Consider the following 18,782-nt stretch of genomic DNA (forward strand, 5'->3'; position numbering starts at 1 on the left):
GTCACACCTTTAACTAGGAGGATCAATTAGTGTTGTGCATGTCCCAGAGTCTGGTGACAGAGGGGGCTTCAAAAGGAAATCTTGGTCCATGTAAGACCGAGGCCCCTGTGCTGAGGCTGCCGCCAGGCTGGTCCAGCCCCTCAGGGTGCCCAGGAACAGGGGCTGCCCACAGCCCAGTGCACCTCGCTGGCCCTGGGGCTACCCAGGAAGGAGCCATGGATGAGGCTGTGCAGGACCACGCAGGCTCAGCCCTGCTCCAACATGGGATCCCACAGGACCGGGCACGCTGGGATTTGCCCCTGCATCTCCCAAGTGTGTCCAGAGAGACTGCAAGGAGACAGTGACCTCTGTCAGTGGGACCCCTCTGTGCAGGTACCCCCACTCCTGGGGTGGCTGTGCCAGCTCCCCCATGAACCTCCCGCCCTGGGAACCTGGAGCAAGCGGAAAACACAACTTTGCCAATACTGCCTGTGTCTGAAGCAAATGGAAAGAGAACTGGGGTGTGAAAAATCAGGGTTGTTTATTTACAGAAGAATAGCAATGAAAACACAGAACACATTGACTTTTGTAAGAATATTTGTAAAAACAACAATTTATTAAACGTATATACACCTAAGAACATATCTAACAACAATATTTGAAACGTATTTACAGAAGACAAAACGAAGCCCTAAAACCTATATCCTAAAGCGAACAACAAACTCTAAAACTATGTACAAAACGGTGCCATCTCTGTGCGGGATCTCCATCAGTCCTGGAAGAAAAGCAGGTGCCATGGTCACTCCAGTCAGGCACAGAGGGCTCTTCCGTGTGTCCCCAGGCTGGCACAGTGGGACCCTGCTGCCAGAGCTGAGGCTGGCTGGGTCTGGGGGCTGGGCCCCAGGCACTGGGATGGGGCTTGTGTGGCCGGAGCAGGGACCACCCAGCCCCAGCCTGGCTGCAGGGAACCCACTCGTCCTGTGGGGACCACGTACCTGTCCTGCTGCTGGCATCGGTCTTCATCCCAGGACCATGGCCTCCTCTTCATCTTGTTCATCAATGTCCATTTCCTCAGTGTACTCTTCCATTTCCACATCCATATCCTCTTCCACATCCACCTCCATCTCTTCCTCTTCAGTGTGTTCTCCATCCACTTCCATCTCCTCCTCTCTATCAATCTGTGTGTCCACCTCCATCTCTTCCTCTCTGTCTGCGACAGCCTGCAGAGGTAGCAAAACCTCAGAGTGGGGTCCCTGTCCCACCCCATCCCCCCAGAACTCCAGCCCACCCGTGCAGCTGGGGGGATCCCCCTGCATGGAATGGCACCGTACCTTTCTCAGGACAAAGGTGAGCATCCTGCAGGGATGGATGACGCAATCCAGGCCTTCGGCAGCTATCAAAACTGATGATGGGGGTATCCGGGGGCAGGAACAAGAAGGGTGGCAGGAGCGGGCAGGAGCAGCGTGCAGGGTGTGCTGACCCCAGGGCCAACAGTTGTGTTGTGCTGCTTGCTGGCTGCTGGCAGTTCCAGGTGGGGCATGGATTGTGACGTGACAGTTGAGCTGGAGAGCCTTTGGTTCCATGCTTAGCAACGTTCCCCCAGACCATGGTGCTCAGAGCCCTGTTCCCAAGGATGGGGCATCCACAGCCTGGGCCAGTGCCTCAGCAGCCTCAGTGGAAAAGAGCAGCTGCCTGAGATCCAACCTCAATCAGCCTCCTGCAGCTGAAAGCCATCGCCCCTTGTGCTGTTGCCACAGGCCCTGTTGAACACTCTGAACACTCTGTCCCAGCCTTTCTTGTGGGACCCTTGCAGTCCTGCATCAGGAACCGAGCGATGGAAGCTTTAGGCGCAGGTTTACCTCTAAATGTACAAAATTAATAACAGTGGAGGGGAAGATGGTGGGACACTGGTTCTGCTCTAACTGGTGAATATTTTCTTTTTTTTTTTTTTCTTCTTTTCTATCATGCTGATGCAGGTTGAAATGAAGCTTGGCACAATATCCATTTTCTTCTCCATTTGTGAAACACGGAACAAAGTCTGGGCAAGCTGATGATGTAGAGGAAAACCTGCAAATGTACTGGTTATCCTGAGCCTGGAGGATGCAGTTAAAGCCAGCCAAAAGCAATTTCTGGAAAGTCAAGCCTGGTGTACATTTCTTTGAGTTTTGCTATGCCATTTTCACCTGAGTCTTATAAAAAAGCAAACAAAAAAGTCAAACAAAAACAGACAAAAACCCAAAAAAACAAACCCACACAAACCAATCAAACCAATGGATTAAAAAAACCCAAATAAAACGAAAGGGAATGAGGAGTTAGTATTAGTTTTGAGGATATCACAGCAGGCAAATGGCTGCTTCCCACCATAAAAAGCCACAGAAAACAGCTGCTCCAAAATATACCCAACAGGAGAACCATAAAAGTGATACATAGCAACTTTGGGGGCAGCTCCCCATTCAGGTGAAGGATGAGCACACAGTGGTACAGCTCCAGCATTCCCCACCCTCCAGGCTGCTCTTTGCTCCTGATGAAAGACACTTGCAGGACTGTGGCCCCTCTCAGTGCATTATAAATCATTCCCGCAGCTCTCAGTTGAGCCACTGGCCTTTCCAGAGCGAGATCCAGGCACAATCCTACTGCCTGCTGAGCCTCTCTGGGAGATCCTGAGCATCTTCCTGCCTAGAGCCACAAAAGAGCTCAGGCTCTCCCTGACTGGGTTTTCAGGGGAGGTTTCCATATCCCTGTGAGATCTGTCCAACCCTCAACGCATCTGATTTTATGTAAAACAATGTGTTTGGGTTCCTTCCCTACTCCTGTGGCCAGTGCGAAGTCACCCATGTGAATGGAGGGTATTGTGAGCAGGAAAATGCATTCCTGGGTTGCTTTTTTGCTTCACTGTCACTCAGCTGAACAGGGTCCTTATCTTAGAGGGACTTACAAGAATGGGTAGGAATTTTGACTCTGAGAGGAGCAGAAAGCACATTTTCTGCACCACATTCCCAACAGATGCTGTTTCCCTGGCAAAACAGTGACTGTCATCCATGTTCCTGGGAAGACTGTAAAGAGCCATTCAGAGATGACAGGTCCACCTGGCCTTTGGCTTTGTGTACCTCATTTCACATGTCCAGTTTCAAGGGCCATGAAAAGAGGCCACCTTTTGCCCTGGCAGTGCTGATCCCTCCTGCTGATGCCCTCCCTCAGCGTGGGAGGAATGCAGAGCTGGTCTCAGAGAACCACAGGGCTTGAGGGTTCCTGTGTCATTTCCGTGTGTTGGTAACCATGATTGAACCACCTAGTTCTTGTCTCTTATTTATTGAACTCTGGTTGGTTTCTGGAATTGGTGAAGGATGTGGAGCTGCTGGAGCCACTCCAGGGAGACCTTTGAGCTCCTTCCAATGCCTGAAGGTGCTTGAGGAGACCTGGAGAGGGACTTTGGAAAAGGCTCTGGAGGGAGAGAACAAGGGGGAATGGGTTCAGCCTGACAAAGGACAGGTTTAGAAGGAGAGTGGGAAGAAATTCTTTTCTGTGAGATTGGAAAGAGCCTGGAACAGACTGACCAGAGAAGCTGTGGCAGCTCCATCCCTGGAGGTGTTCCAGACCAATTGGACAGGGCTTGGAGAGACCTAGCATAGTGGAAGGCAGGGGGCATGGAATGAGATGGTCATGAGTTCCTTCCTAAGCCAAACCATGCTAGGATTCTATGAGTGGGCTGCTGAACTTGGCCAAAAGAAGAGCTACATTGCCGAGGTGAAGTGAGAAGGGGGATTAGAGCCACCTGTGTTTGCCCTTTAAATCCCTTCCAACATCAATTCTGGGCTCTGTCTCTGGGTTTGGCCACAAAGGAGCCTTTGTTGTTCTTCAGTGGGGCTGAAATCTAAATCTCAGCGAGTGCAGCTCAGAGGGTGACACGTGCTGCTGCTGGGGCCACTGTGTGGACTTGTTTTCAGAAAAATGGGAGATGCAGAGGAGAGAGAGGTTCCTGGATACAGTAACTCTACCTACACCTGGAACTGAGGCAGCTGCCCAGGGATTTCATATTCACTGACTGGGAAGGAAATCGAATCAGGGCTTGCTAATTTTCATGAAGTCACACACCTGGGATTCACTTCAGACTTGCATTTTCCTGGAAGAATTCAACACAAGCGCTGTATATTTATACACAGGCCCTGGACTTTTCTGTTGTTTGATGAGACTAGAATTTGTCTTCCTCTTGTGGTTCCTGCAATCCTTCCTCTCCTGAGGTTTGCAGTTGAATTTCCAACCTCTACCCCAGGAATATTCATCTGTCATATTTTGGATATTGTTGTTCTTCAAAGGAAAGCAAACAATGAGAGTTTAAGCCAGGCCTCTTCCCAGGCAGATTTGATTGGAACCAAGTCCTGCCTCAGATCCAATCTCATCTCCATTGTTGTGTATGTCTATTAATTTTCCCATCATTGCTTTTCCATTTCTTATTACTATGCAGCTCAGTCTTGAACAACATCATTCAGAACTACACAGAAGTCACATACTGCTGCTTCCCTATTCCTATCTGCTTGTTACCTAATCCCACCCAGCTCTCTATTGAACATCTGCTTTTACCTGGGCTGACAGGTGTGTTTTTTAGCTGAAAATACTGCAAATCAGGGATGCAGAATTTCTCCTTGCTCTGTGAATCTGATTAAGGTCCTTTTCCAATGTGTCACTGAACATGTGAATTCTCCCTTTCTCCCAACAACCCCCAGTGCTGGTTTTGGCTAAGATAAATCAGACAGCGCTGTTTGGAGTCACTCCCCACCTGCTTTTCCATCTCATGCAGCGGCTGGGGTAGGATGGCTGGTTGGGTTGTGCAGACATTGCACTGCACCTTTCCCTGCTGGTGCCCAGCCTGGATCAGGGCAGGTTGGATGCCACATGGGATCCATCCTTTGCCATGCCATGTGATCCTCCATGCAGTAGGGATAACAAGGCCAGCACTGGGGAACCCCAGGTGCAGCAGCAGTGATATTTTTGGGAGAAACACGGAGCTGTGCATGGCCAGCTTGAAGTCTGCAGTGGTGTGAGCACCAGGCCTGCCATGCTGAGCCCAGGGCCACAAGCAGTGCTCACCCTGGCTGGGACATTGAGTCCCAACATGGGATCCCACGGGACCGGGCACGCTGGGATTTGCCCCTGCAGCTCCCAAGTGTGTCCAGAGAGACTGCAAGGAGACAGTGACCTCTGTCAGTGGGACCCCTCTGTGCAGGTACCCCCACTCCTGGGGTGGCTGTGCCAGCTCCCCCATGAACCTCCCGCCCTGGGAACCTGGAGCAAGCGGAAAACACAACTTTGCCAATGCTGCCTGTGCCTGAAGCAAATGGAAAGAGAGCTGGGGTGTGAAAAATCAGGGTTGTTTATTTACAGAAGAACAGCAATGAAAACACAGAACACTTTGACTTTTGTAAGAATATTTGTAATAACAACAATTTATTAAACGTATATACACCTAAGAACATATCTAACAACAATATTTAAAACGTATTTACAGAAGACAAAACGAAGCACTAAAACCTATATCCTAAAGCGAACAACAAACTCTAAAAACTATGTACAAAATGGTGCCATCTCCGTCCGGGATCTCCATCAGTCCTGGAAGAAAAGCAGGTGCCATGGTCACTCCAGTCAGGCACAGAGGGCTCTTCCGTGTGTCCCCAGGCTGGCACAGTGGGACCCTGCTGCCAGAGCTGAGGCTGGCTGGGTCTGGGGGCTGGGCCCCAGGCACTGGGATGGGGCTTGTGTGGCCGGAGCAGGGACCAGCCAGCCCAGCCCCAGCCTGGCTGCAGGGAACCCACTCTGCCTGTGAGGACCACGTACCTGTCCTGCTGCTGGCATCGGTCTTCATCCCAGGACCATGGCCTCCTCTTCATCTTCTTGATCAATTTCCATGTCCTCAGCGTACTCTTCCATTTCTACATCCATCCCCTCTTCAACATCCACTTCCATCTCTTCCTCTCCAGTCTCTTCTCCATCCACATCCATCTCCTTCTCCATATCAGTCTGTGTGTCCACCTCCATCTCTTCCTCTCTGTCTGCGACAGCCTGCAGAGGTAGCAAAACCTCAGAGTGGGGTCCCTGTCCCACCCCATCCCCCCAGAACTCCAGCCCACCCGGGCAGCTGGGGGGATCCCCCTGCATGGAATGGCACCGTACCTTTCTCAGGACAAAGGTGATCATCCTGCAGGGATGGATGACACAATCCAGGCCTTCGGCCGCTATCAAAACTGATGATGGGGGTATCCGGGGGCAGGAACAAGAAGGGTGGCAGGAGCGGGCAGGAGCAGCGTGCAGGGTTTGCTGACCCCAGGGCCAACAGTTGTGTTGTGCTGCTTGCTGGCTGCTGGCAGTTCCAGGTGGGACATGGATTGTGACGTGACAGTTGAACTAGAGAGCCTTTGGTTCTATGCTTAGCAACGTTCCCCCAGACCATGGTGCTCAGAGCCCTGTTCCCAAGGATGGGGCATCCACAGCCTGGGCCAGTGCCTCAGCAGCCTCAGTGGAAAAGAGCAGCTTCCTGAGATCCATCCTCAATCAGCCTCCTGCCGCTGAAAGCCATCGCCCCTTGTGCTGTTGCCACAGGCCCTGTTGAACACTCTGAACACTCTGTCCCAGTCTTTCTTGTGGGACCCTTGCAGTCCTGCATCAGAAACTGAGCGATGGAAGCTTTAGGCCCAGGTTTGCCTCTAAATGTACAAAATTAATAACAGTGGAGGGGAAGATGGTGGGACACTGGTTCTGCTCTAACTGGTGAATATTTTCTTTTTTTTTTTCTTCTTTTCTATCATGCTGATGCAGGTTGAAATGAAGCTTGGCACAATATCCATTTTCTTCTCCATTTGTGAAACACGGAACAAAGTCAGGGCAAGCTGATGATGCAGAGGAAAACCTGAAAATGTACTGGTTATCCTGAGCCTGGAGGATGCAGTTAAAGCCAGCCAAAAGCAATTTCTGGAAAGTCAAGCCTGGTGTACATTTTCTTGAGTTTTGCTATGCCATCTTCACCTGAGTCTTATAAAAAAGCAAACAAAAAACTCAAACAAAAACAGACAAAAACCCAAACAAACAAACCCACACAAACCAATCAAACCAATGGATTAAAAAAACTCAAATAAAACCAAAGGGAATGAGGAGTTAGTATTAGTTGTGAGGATATCACAGCAGGCAAATGGCTGCTTCCCACCATAAAAAGCCACAGAAAACAGCTGCTCCAAAATATACCCAACAGGAGAACCATAAAAGTGATACATAGCAGCTCTGGGGGCAGCTCCCCATTCAGGTGAAGGATGAGCACACAGTGGTACAGCTCCAGCATTCCCCACCCTCCAGGCTGCTCTTTGCTCCTGATGAAAGACACTTGCAGGACTGTGGCCCCTCTCAGTGCATTATAAATAATTCCCACAGCTCTCAGTTGAGCCACTGGCATTTCCAGAGCGAGATCCAGGCACAATCCTACTGCCTGCTGAGCCTCTCTGGGAGATCCTGAGCATCTTCCTGCCTAGAGCCACAAAAGAGCTCAGGCTCTCCCTGACTGGGTTTTCAGGGGAGGTTTCCATATCCCTGTGAGATGTGTTCATCCCTCCACACATCTGATTTTATGTAAAACGATGTGTTTGGGTTCCTTCCCTACTCCTGTGTGCCAGTGCGAAGTCACCCATGTGAATGGAGGGTATTGTGAGCAGGAAAATGCATTCCTGGGTTGCTTTTTTGCTTCACTGTCACTCAGCTGAACAGGGTCCTTATCTTAGAGGGACTTACAAGAATGGGTAGGAATTTTGGCTCTGAGAGGAGCAGAAAGCACATTTTCTGCACCACATTCCCAACAGATGCTGTTTCCCTGGCAAAACAGTGACTGTCATTCATGTTCCTGGGAAGACTGTAAAGAGCCATTCAGAGATGACAGGTCCACCTGGCCTTTGGCTTTGTGTACCTCATTTCACATGTCCAGTTTCAAGGGCCATGAAAAGAGGCCACCTTTTGCCCTGGCAGTGCTGATCCCTCCTGCAGATGCCCTCCCTCAGCGTGGGAGGAATGCAGAGCTGGTCTCAGAGAGCCACAGGGCTTGAGGGTTCCTGTGTCATTTCCGTGTGTTGGTAACCATGATTGAACCACCTAGTTCTTGTCTCCTATTTATTGAACTCTGGTTGGTTTCTGGAATTGGTGAAGGATGTGGAGCTGCTGGAGCCACTCCAGGGAGACCTTTGAGCTCCTTCCAATGCCTGAAGGTGCTTGAGGAGACCTGAAGAGGGACTTTGGAAAAGGCTCTGGAGGGAGAGAACAAGGGGGAATGGGTTCAGCCTGACAAAGGACAGGTTTAGAAGGAGAGTGGGAAGAAATTCTTTTCTGTGAGATTGGAAAGAGCCTGGAACAGACTGACCAGAGAAGCTGTGGCAGCTCCATGCCTGGAGGTGTTCCAGACCAATTGGACAGGGCTTGGAGCAACCTGGCATAGTGGAAGGCAGGGGCCATGGAATGAGATGGTCATTAGTTCCTTCCTAAGCCAAACCATGCTAGGATTCTATGAGTGGGCTGCTGAACTTGGCCAAAAGAAGAGCTACATTGCCGAGGTGAAGTGAGAAGGGGGATTAGAGCCACCTGTGTTTGCCCTTTAAATCCCTTCCAACATCAATTCTGGGCTCTGTCTCTGGGTATGGGCACAAAGGAGCCTTTGTTGTTCTTCAGTGGGGCTGAAATCTAAATCTCAGCGAGTGCAGCTCAGAGGGTGACACGTGCTGCCGCTGGGGCCACTGTGTGGACTTGTTTTCAGAAAAATGGGAGATGCAGAGGAGAGAGAGGTTCCTGGATACAGTCACTCTACCTACACCTGGAACTGAGGCATCTGCCCAGGGATTTCATATTCACCGACTGGGAAGGAAATGGAATCAGGGCTTGCTAATTTTCATGAAGTCAAACACCTGGGATTCACTTCAGACTTGCATTTTCCTGGAAGAATTCAACACAAGCGCTGTATATTTATACACAGGCACTGGACTTTTCTGTTGTTTGATGAGACTACAATTTGTCTTCCTCTTGTGGTTCCTGCAATCCTTCCTCTCCCGAGGTTTGCAGTTGAATTACCAACCTCTACCCCAGGAATATTCATCTGTCATATTTTGGCTATTGTTGTTCTTCAAAGGAAAGCAAACAATGCGATTTGAAGCCAGGCCTCTTCCCAGGAAGATTTGATTGGAACCAAGTCCTGCCTCAGATCCAATCTCATCTCCATTGTTGTGTACGTCTATTAATTTTCCCATCATTGCTTTTCCATTTCTTATTACTTTGCAGCTCAGTCTTGAACAACATCATTCAGAACTACACAGAAGTCACATACTGCTGCTTCCCTATTCCTATCTGCTTGTTACCTAATCCCACCCAGCTCTCTATTGAACATCTGCTTTTACCTGGGCTGACAGGTGTGTGTTTTAGCAGAAAATACTGCAAATCAGGGATGCAGAATTTCTCCTTACTCTGTGAATCTGATCAGGGTCCTTCCAATGTGTCACTGAACATGTGAATTCTCCCTTTCTCCCAACAACCCCCAGTGCTGGTTTTGGCTAAGATAAATCAGACAGCGCTGTTTGGAGTCACTCCCCACCTGCTTTTCCATCTCATGCAGTGGCTGGTGTAGGATGGCTGGTTGGGTTGTGCAGACATTGCACTGCACCTTCCCCTGCTGGTGCCCAGCCTGGATCAGGGCAGGTTGGATGCCACATGGGATCCATCCTTTGCCATGCCATGCGATCCTCCATGCAGTAGGGATAACAAGGCCAGCACTGGGGAACCCCAGGTGCAGCAGCAGTGATATTTTTGGGAGAAACACGGAGCTGTGCATGGCCAGCTTGAAGTCTGCAGTGGTGTGAGCACCAGGCCTGCCATGCTGAGCCCAGGGCCACAAGCAGTGCTCACCCTGGCTGGGACACTGAGTCAAGGAGCTTTGCAAGAATTGTTTAGCTTGGAAAAGCTCTCCAAGCTCATGGAGTCCAGCCCTCCCCGCAGCAGTGCCAAGTTCACCACTGAACCATGTCTCCTGGTGCCACATCCACACCTCCTTTAAATGCCTCCAGAGATGGTGACTCCAGTGCCCTGGACAGCCTGTGCCACTGCTGGACTGCTCTTTGGTGAGGAAATTTTCCTAATATCCAATCTAAGCTTCCACTGGTGCAACTTGAGGCTGTTTCCTCTTGTCCGCTTGGTTGTTACCTGGCAGAAGACACTGCACACACACACACACACACACACACACAGAGGGACAGATGGGCACAAGGCATGGGAATTCCCTTTGACTCCTCAAGCACAAACCGATGGGGATGGTCCTTTTTTTTTGCACAGCAGATAAAATTGAAGCAGTGAGCTGTATCCTTACCTGGGAGATGGGGTAGGAAGATGCTTTGAAAGGGGATAAAACTTGCTGCCAGGCTTTCCTCCATGAGCAAGTCCAATTTCTTTCTCTCTTTTTAAATTTTTTTTTTCTTTTGGTTCTGTGTTATTCTTCCGTGGGCAGGAGGCTGCAGGCATTTCAATTTTTTCAAGTTCTTTTTACAAAAAGGGCCCAAAATATGTTCTCTTCTCAGAGGCAGTAAACAGCAAGTGCACAATGCAGCTTCTCTGAGCCTCTCTTCTCCTGTCTCAGGGAGAAAGGAGTTCTCCAAGCCCTAGAGCCTGAGTCACTCGCTGTGTGAGCATGAATTAACCAGGAATGTTCGAGAATTATTCCTGAATAGTCCATGAACCTGAATTAATCATGCATTTTCATGAATTATTCATGAATAACTCATGGAAATGCAAGGTTTATTCATGCTCCAAAAAACCCAAGGCTTTTCCCCTTCTCTTCTGCTTTCTCTCCCTGTAAGAAACAGACCTGAAACAAGCTAAGGAAAAAAATAATATATGTATATGGGAAAAGAACAGGAATAATAATGCTGAAACAAAACAGCCAGGACAAAAGAATGCAAAAGCTCTTTCTTTCCTTTGCAGTGGGTGAAACGTAAACTTTAAGGCATTTAGAGATTTTGAGGAGTTAAGATTTTAGCTAGAAATAAGCCTTACTAGGGTTAATTAAAATAAGAATAATAAATGAGTAGGCCTTGATGAAGTTAGGAGTTAGTAGTTAACTAATAATTAATTGCTTGTCAGCACAATGTTTGGTTAGCTGGGTTTATAATGAAGAATATAGAAACTGATAAATAGCTTTTAGGAACATAAGACAATTGTGGGCCTCCTCTGTTCTGAAACCAATTGAAGACAAGGAATGGGAGTTCTACCAAGAGTTCATTTGTCACATTTGCATTGAAAAGGTAGAAAGGTCAGAACGAGGAAGACTTCATTTACTTCCTCATTTTGGGACCCCTCCCCATAAAAGGGACCACCGACCCATTTCAAGGGACAAACTACGCATGCTGAATGGCTTTTGGAGTGATTAGCATACGAAGCGGGGAATGGGATGTACCAAAATTATGAATATGCATTTGTATTTTGTGTATTCAATACTTGTATGGATAAAAAGACTCTGTAATCACCTGGAAGGTGCGGTGTGTATTTGGGAGCTATCCCGCACGCTGCCCGGCGTCGAATAAACACACACTTTCTAACTTTAAACTGTTAGAGAGTTTTTGTCCGTCACAGTTGGATATCGATACTAGATCAATATCCATATTTCTTTAATAAATCATTTTGGCGAGCAAGCCAGGAGGACTGCTCTCTCTGGCCGTGGGGCCGGTGGGGTCCGGGACCCCTCTGGGCGCCCACCCAGAAATTTCTGGGAAGAGGGATCCTGCGATCTCGCTGACTACCCGGGGAAAGACCAGAACCTGCTGGACTACGGACAAGAGGTATGTTTATATTTGAGGGAAGGTACCTTATTATATAGGCAGTTAAAAAGACACGAGAGACGTCTCGTATCCGAGGTTGGTAGTCTGTGCCTCGTAGAGGAGGCAGCAGCACCAGAAGTTTTGTAGTCTGTGTCTCGTAGAGGAGGCAGCAGCACCAGAAGTTTTGTAGTCTGTGTCTCGTAGAGGAGGCAGCAGCACCAGAAGTTTTTTAGTCTGTGTCTCGTAGAGGAGGCAGCAGCACCAGAAGTTTAGCAGTCTGTGCCTCGTAGAGGAGGCAGCGGCTGCGGTGTTGTGGATTTAGATTGGAGCAGGAGTGGCTCTGATCTCAGTTTGTAATTTGGAAGGTGCACCTTAGTAATCCATAATTTGGGTAGTTAGTCTGAACCTTGGGACGCGAAGGGTCCTGTTGTAACAATTTGGGTTGTGGCCCCAAGCGCTGTATGTGTGTGTTGTAACGGAATCCGTGTTTGTTTAGTGAGTTTGTGATTTTGTGTGTTTAGGCTGTGGAAAACTATTTGAGCATTGTAATTGTTGCAGTTTGTAAGAGCTAGTGCTGTGAGCATTATAATTTGTGTGATTTGGCGTGTGTTATTAATTTTTGTAAGTGTTTTTAGGAGCTTTGTGAACCTGAAGTTGTAAGAAGTTTGTGAAATTGTTATTTGCTTTGCAAAGAAATACTGACCTTTGGGAGTGCAGACTGCTTTAAAGTATTTGCATGGTGCTTAGATTGTGTATATTTGTGTGAATTTGGGCAGCGTGTGCTTTTGACTGTGAAAATTTTATTTGATATGTTGTTGGATGAAAAGCTTTATAAGTTGAATTTTTGTTTTATAGCTAGAGGGTGAAGTAAAAAACCTAAACTACTTTTAAGATAGTCCTGGTGATTAAGAGGTCATTTGTCTCCCAGATAACTAGAAGAGAATTCAGGCTCTGTGACCTCAGGATACATTTTTCAACTGCCTAAAAAAACCCCAAGTTTAGTGAGTGAGTGTTTGCTAGTAGTTTATCTTTTCCTCCCCTCCACTTTTTGTTGAAAGATTTGTGTTGTGTTTTGACTGAAGTTTGTGTGATTTTAGCAAGACCTTGTTCGAACATTTGTTGAATGTGTTCGGAGTTGTGAAAAACTCCAGAGTGTTTTTTCGTGAGCCTAAACTATTAGAATTTAGGTCCTTTTGGAAAAAGAGAAACCTAGTTTTGCAGCTGCGAATACGCAACCAAACTTTGCATTTTGTAACATTTTCAATCAAAGGGTGAGAGAAATCTGGTCAGCAATCCAAAAATTCTTAGAACAGGCTATAGTAGCAGTTCACACAGCTCTCAGTGCAGTGTGGAGTCACGAAATTTCGGTCGAAACTGGACTGATAGTTTGTCAAATTTCCATTTGTCCTTGGTTTACAGTGCGACAAGAGATACGCTTGGCTTTTAAATGCAAACTTGCTACAGTGTATGAAAGTTTGTTTACAGTTTTTAAACAAATTTTAACAGTAATATACCCAGAGCAAAACATAACAGAAGATTTGATTTAATGAGTGATTAATAACTTGCAATTTTTGGTTTTTTCTTTGTTTTTTCTTTTTCCCTTTTCTTTTGTATAACAAGTTTTCCTCAACAGCTGCTGCTCTGAACCTTATTTTGAAGAGAGAAAAGGTGAAAATTAACTAACAAATTGTTTTATCCCTTTTGTTTGCTAGCATAGCTATATGACCAGGACCGGGAGAAACAGGAACCGAAAACCTGGGTCAGAAGTATTCCCCTGCCCAAATAAAGATTGTTATTGTAATCCGTGGATTGTATTTCGGTGTGTAGTCTGTCAGGATTTGTGGGTCCGAAAAGGGTACAGGTGGCTAATACCTAAGACTGGAATTTGTGCTTTTTGTCGTTCAAAAGAACAAGAGGCCACCCAGAAAGTTATACAAGTTTTGTTGGTGACTGGTCAAGAGGTTCCTGGTAGCAGTAAAATATTTGAATTGTTAGAAAACGGAGTTTCAGGAACTTTGAAGAAACCAGTGGAAATACTTAGAGTTGAGTGTGGCCAGCATATTTTTGTACCAGAAGAATACCAGGTAAAGCTTAAGAACTGGGATAAGATCAAAAGACGTTTTGAAAAGAAAAACCCTGAACATGGGGACAAATGAGAGCAAAGAGATTCCTAAGGGAACCCCTTTAGAGTGTATCTTAACACACTGGAAAGCACTGGTGGGCTATGGTGGTAGTGAAACTAAAAGAGAACTTGTTAAATTTTCTACACAGTGGTGGCCACTCTATAGACTTGATGGGGGGTTGAAATGGCCAGCAAATAGTACTTTAGACTATGAGACTTTATTACAGTTAATGCTTTTCCTTAGGCGTGAACAAAAGTGGCAAGAAGTAACTTATGCTGATATGTTTTTCAGTCTTCGAAATCACCCTGAGTGGCAAAGGGATTGTGGGATTAGGCCACCGTCTGATCCACTGGTACTGGCTCTTGAAAAGGATAATAAAGCTAACAAGGAAAAGCTCAAACGGTGTTGCAGCACATGTTCAATAAATCAAAGATGCTCGCACCCAAGTAAAGTGTATGCAACAGAGATCTTAGAACAAGGGACAGTGGAGACACTTTTACCACCACCTAGAAACCAGGAAGGGAGGGGAGTAGAGGAGGGGGTGAGAAAACGAGTAAAATCAGAACCCTCACCAACTTCAGCCTCCCCTAACCTATCCTCTGATTCGTCTACCCTGGAAAAAACAGTAATTAAAGCAAGAGTTTCCCCACCAACTCCTAGATCAGGGGAACCCTCGAGGTTTTATCCACCATTGCCCAGTAGTGATAGTGAATGAGATGAATCTGAACCAAGTCCCAGGCCTTCCCCACAAGGTCCAATAGCATCAAGGACCAGAAGGCAAACCAGAATGAACCCACCCCCACAAACAACTAGAAAGCAAACTAAAGGAGTCATACAAGCACCCTTAAGGCAAGCTATAGCCTCTGATGGAGAGCCAAGGATAATTAAGGTCCCCTTTTTCTCAATAGATTTAGAGGCTTGGGAAAAGACTGCTAAAGGTTATCGAAATGACCCGATAGGCATTGCCAAAAGGTTGAAGTTTATGGTTAAGCAGCATTTACCTGATTGGACAGACATGCAGTTACTACTTGATGCTTTAACAGAAACAGAGAAGCAGTTGGTTTTAAAGGTATCCAAGGACTTAGCTGAGGATGCTTGTGTATCAACACAAGAGGATATTAAAGATGTATTTCCTCTTCAGGACCCGATGTGGGATCCCAATGAACCTGATAAATTAGCACAGCTTAAGAGATATCAAGACTTTATAGTGAAAGGACTAGAACGAGCAATTCCTAAGACCATAAACTGGTCAGCTTTGTATGCTGTTAAACAAGGTCCCTCTGAAACACCCTCTGATTTTTTAGATCACCTACGAGACGCGATGCGGCGATACACCACTCTGGACCCTGGATCAGAGGAAGGAATACAACAACTAATAAATTTGTTTTTAGGACAATCCACAGGAGATATCAGGCGGAAACTTCAGAAGATCCGGGGCCCAAACAGCCGAGACTTGGAGACTCTATTAGATGAAGCATGGAGAGTCTTTAGTAACCGGGAGGAAGGATATAAACAAGGGATGAGAAAATTAGTAGCAGTAGCAAGGGGAGAAGGAAAGGAAAGATGTGAGCAAGACCCGCCAAGACAAGGACCACCCCGACTGGGAAAAGATCAATGTGCATTTTGCAGGAAATTTGGACACTGGAAGAACCAGTGCCCAGAACAAAGAAGAAGTGACGAACAAAGAAAAAGCGATCGGGAGGGAGAAAGAGTGGTTGCTCACGCGAAGGAGGACTGAGGAGGACCGGAGGGCCCTACCCTAGGGGACCCTCTGGTTATAGTTAAACTAGGGAATAAAGAAAAGAAAGTGGAATTTTTAGTAGACACAGGGGCAACATTTTCAGTGTTAAATAAGGCCCTAATACCTTTAACAAATGATTATGTTATGGTAAAAGGGGCTACTGGCCAATCTGAGAGAGCATATTTTTGCAAACCGTTAAAATATAAATTGAGAAAGCAATGGGAAATTCACCGGTTTTTATATATGCCTAATGCTCCATCTGCACTTTTGGGCAGGGATCTGCTAGAGCAGCTGGATGCAAAAATAATATTTAAAAATGGAGACATTAGCTTGGAGGTAAAGGACCAACAATACGTGGAGTTGCTGAGCCTAATGTTAATAACCAAAGAACTTAAAACTGTAAGTGAAGAAGAGAAAAACTTCAAGAAAATAATGGATCAAGTATTCCCTGAGGTATGAGCTTCTAATATACCAGGGAGAGCAAAGAATGCAGTACCTATACAAATCAAGCTTAAGGAGGGGGAACGGGCAGTAAGGGTTAAACAATACCCCCTGAAGAAAGAAGATAGAGAAGGGATTAGCCCAATTATAGAAAACTTTTTGCAAATAGGACTGTTAAAAGAGTGTCAATCTGATTTTAATACCCCCATTTTGCCAGTAAAGAAGCCTGATGGGTCATACAGGTTAGTACAAGATTTAAGGGCTGTTAACAGGGTAACTGAAGACTTGTACCCAGTAGTTGCTAACCCTTATACCTTGTTAACTCGTTTAACACCTGAACTAACATGGTTTACCGTTTTAGATTTAAAGGATGCTTTCTTTTGCCTCCCTCTCCACGAAGCCAGCCAGAAAATTTTCGCATTTGAATGGGAGAACCCCAAAACTGGACGGAGGAACCAGCTCACATGGTGTGTATTACCACAGGGATACAAGAACTCTCCTACTATATTTGGGGAACAGCTTGCCAAGGATTTAGAATCTTGAGAACCTCCAACAGAAGAAGGACAGTTGCTTCAGTATGTGGATGATCTCCTGATAGCCACCCAGACCCAGGAAACATGTGTGGATTGGACGGTAAGCCTCCTAAACTTTTTGGGCCTGCAGGGGTATCGAGTATCCCAGAAGAAAGCCCAGATGGTGAGGCAAACAGTCATTTACCTGGATTATGAAGTGAGTGCTAGACAAAGGACCTTAGGCCAAGATCGCAAAGAAGCAATATGTCAGACCCCAAGACCTCAGACAGTGAAAGAACTGAGAACCTTTTTAAGCATGACAGGGTGGTGCAGACTATGGATTTATAACTATGGGTTACTTGTTAAACCTCTGTATGCCCTGATCACAGAAGAGAGCAGAGATCTCCAGTGGACAAAGGAAGCAACCCAAGCCTTCGACCAACTAAAGAAGGCTCTCATGTCAGCTCCAGCCTTAGGACTCCCAGACGTAAGTAAACCATTTTTCCTGTTTTCCCACGAAAAACAAGGGATCGCCTTGGGAATACTAGCACAGAACTTAGGCCCGTACCGGAGAGCAGTGGCTTATCTCTCCAAACAGCTGGATACGGCAGCTAAAGGATGGCCAGGGTGTCTCAGAGCCGTTGCAGCAGTGGCAGTGAACATCCAAGAAGCACGCAAATTCACCCTGGGCCAGAAGATGACTGTGCTAGTATCTCACACAGTGTCTGCAGTCCTTGAGGCAAAAGGGGGACATTGGCTCTCTCCACAGAGGTTTCTAAAGTACCAAGCTATACTAGTGGAACAGGATGATGTTGAAATTGTGGTAACTAACATTGTGAATCCAGCTTCCTTTCTCAGCGGGAGTATGGGAGAACCAGTGATCCATGACTGTCTGGAGACCATTGAAGCCACCTACTCCAGCCGTCCAGATCTGAAGGACACCCCACTCGAAGGTGCTGAGACTTGGTTTACTGATGGAAGCAGCTATGTCATCAGTGGGAAAAGGCATGCTGGGTATGCGGTTACCACAAGCAGAGAGGTGATAGAGTCTGGACCGTTATCAGCAAACACCTCTGCACAGAAGGCTGAAATAATTGCCTTAACTCGAGCCTTAGAGTTGGCAAAAGGAAGAGAGATTAACATTTACACAGACTCAAGGTATGCATTTGGGGTAGTTCATGCACATGAAGCCATTTGGAAAGAGAGAGGACTGTTGAATTCGCAAGAGAAGAATATTAAACATTCACAAGAAATACTGAGACTACTAGATGCAGTGCAGCTACCTGAGAAGGTAGCCATCATGCACATTAAGGCGCACCAAAAAGTGAGCTCTGAATTGGAAGAAGGGAATATGCTGGCAGACAGAGAGGCAAAAGACACAGCCAAAGGTGAGGTATTTGAGAAGACAGTGGAAGCAACATTAATCCCAGATGGAAAGATTTCTATTGAAGGTAAGCCTGTGTACAATAAAAAGGATAAGAAACTTATTAAGGCAGAAAAAGCAAATTTTAATCAAGGAGGATGGGCTATAACAGAGGAAGAAAAACTTGTAGTGCCCTCCTATTTGTTGTGGACATTAGTGCAAAAAGAGCATGAAAAAACACACTGGGGAATAGATGCCCTGTATAACCATCTGAAAGGAAAAATTATAGCTAGGAAATTACAGGGCACAATAATACAAGTAACTCGTCAGTGTAGCCTTTGCCTCCGAACTAATCCTAAAAACATCCCAAGGCCTAAAGTTGGACAAATTGAGAAAGGTTGTGGACCTGGGCAACAGTGGCAAATCGATTTTACAGAATTACCTAGGAAGGGGGGATATCGTTATCTCCTAGTATTGACTGATACCTTTTCGGGTTGGCCAGAAGCCTTTTCTACTAGGACTGCTAAAGCACGAGAGGTAACCAAAGCACTGTTGCAAGAAATAATACCGAGGTTTGGAGTTCCAGCCACTATATCCTCAGATAGAGGGCCGCATTTTATCTCCAAAATTGTGCAACAAATTAGCCATCACCTGGGGATAGATTGGGAGTTACATACCCCATATCATCCCCAATCGAGTGGCCAAGTGGAGAAGATGAATCATTTGATTAAACAACAAATTGTAAGGTTGGGACAAGAAGCAAACCTACCTTGGCCCCAAGCTCTCCCATTAGCATTATTGCGAATC

Source organism: Taeniopygia guttata, chromosome 29 (assembly GCF_048771995.1).
Source record: "Taeniopygia guttata chromosome 29, bTaeGut7.mat, whole genome shotgun sequence".
Taxonomy (NCBI): Eukaryota; Metazoa; Chordata; class Aves; order Passeriformes; family Estrildidae; genus Taeniopygia; species Taeniopygia guttata.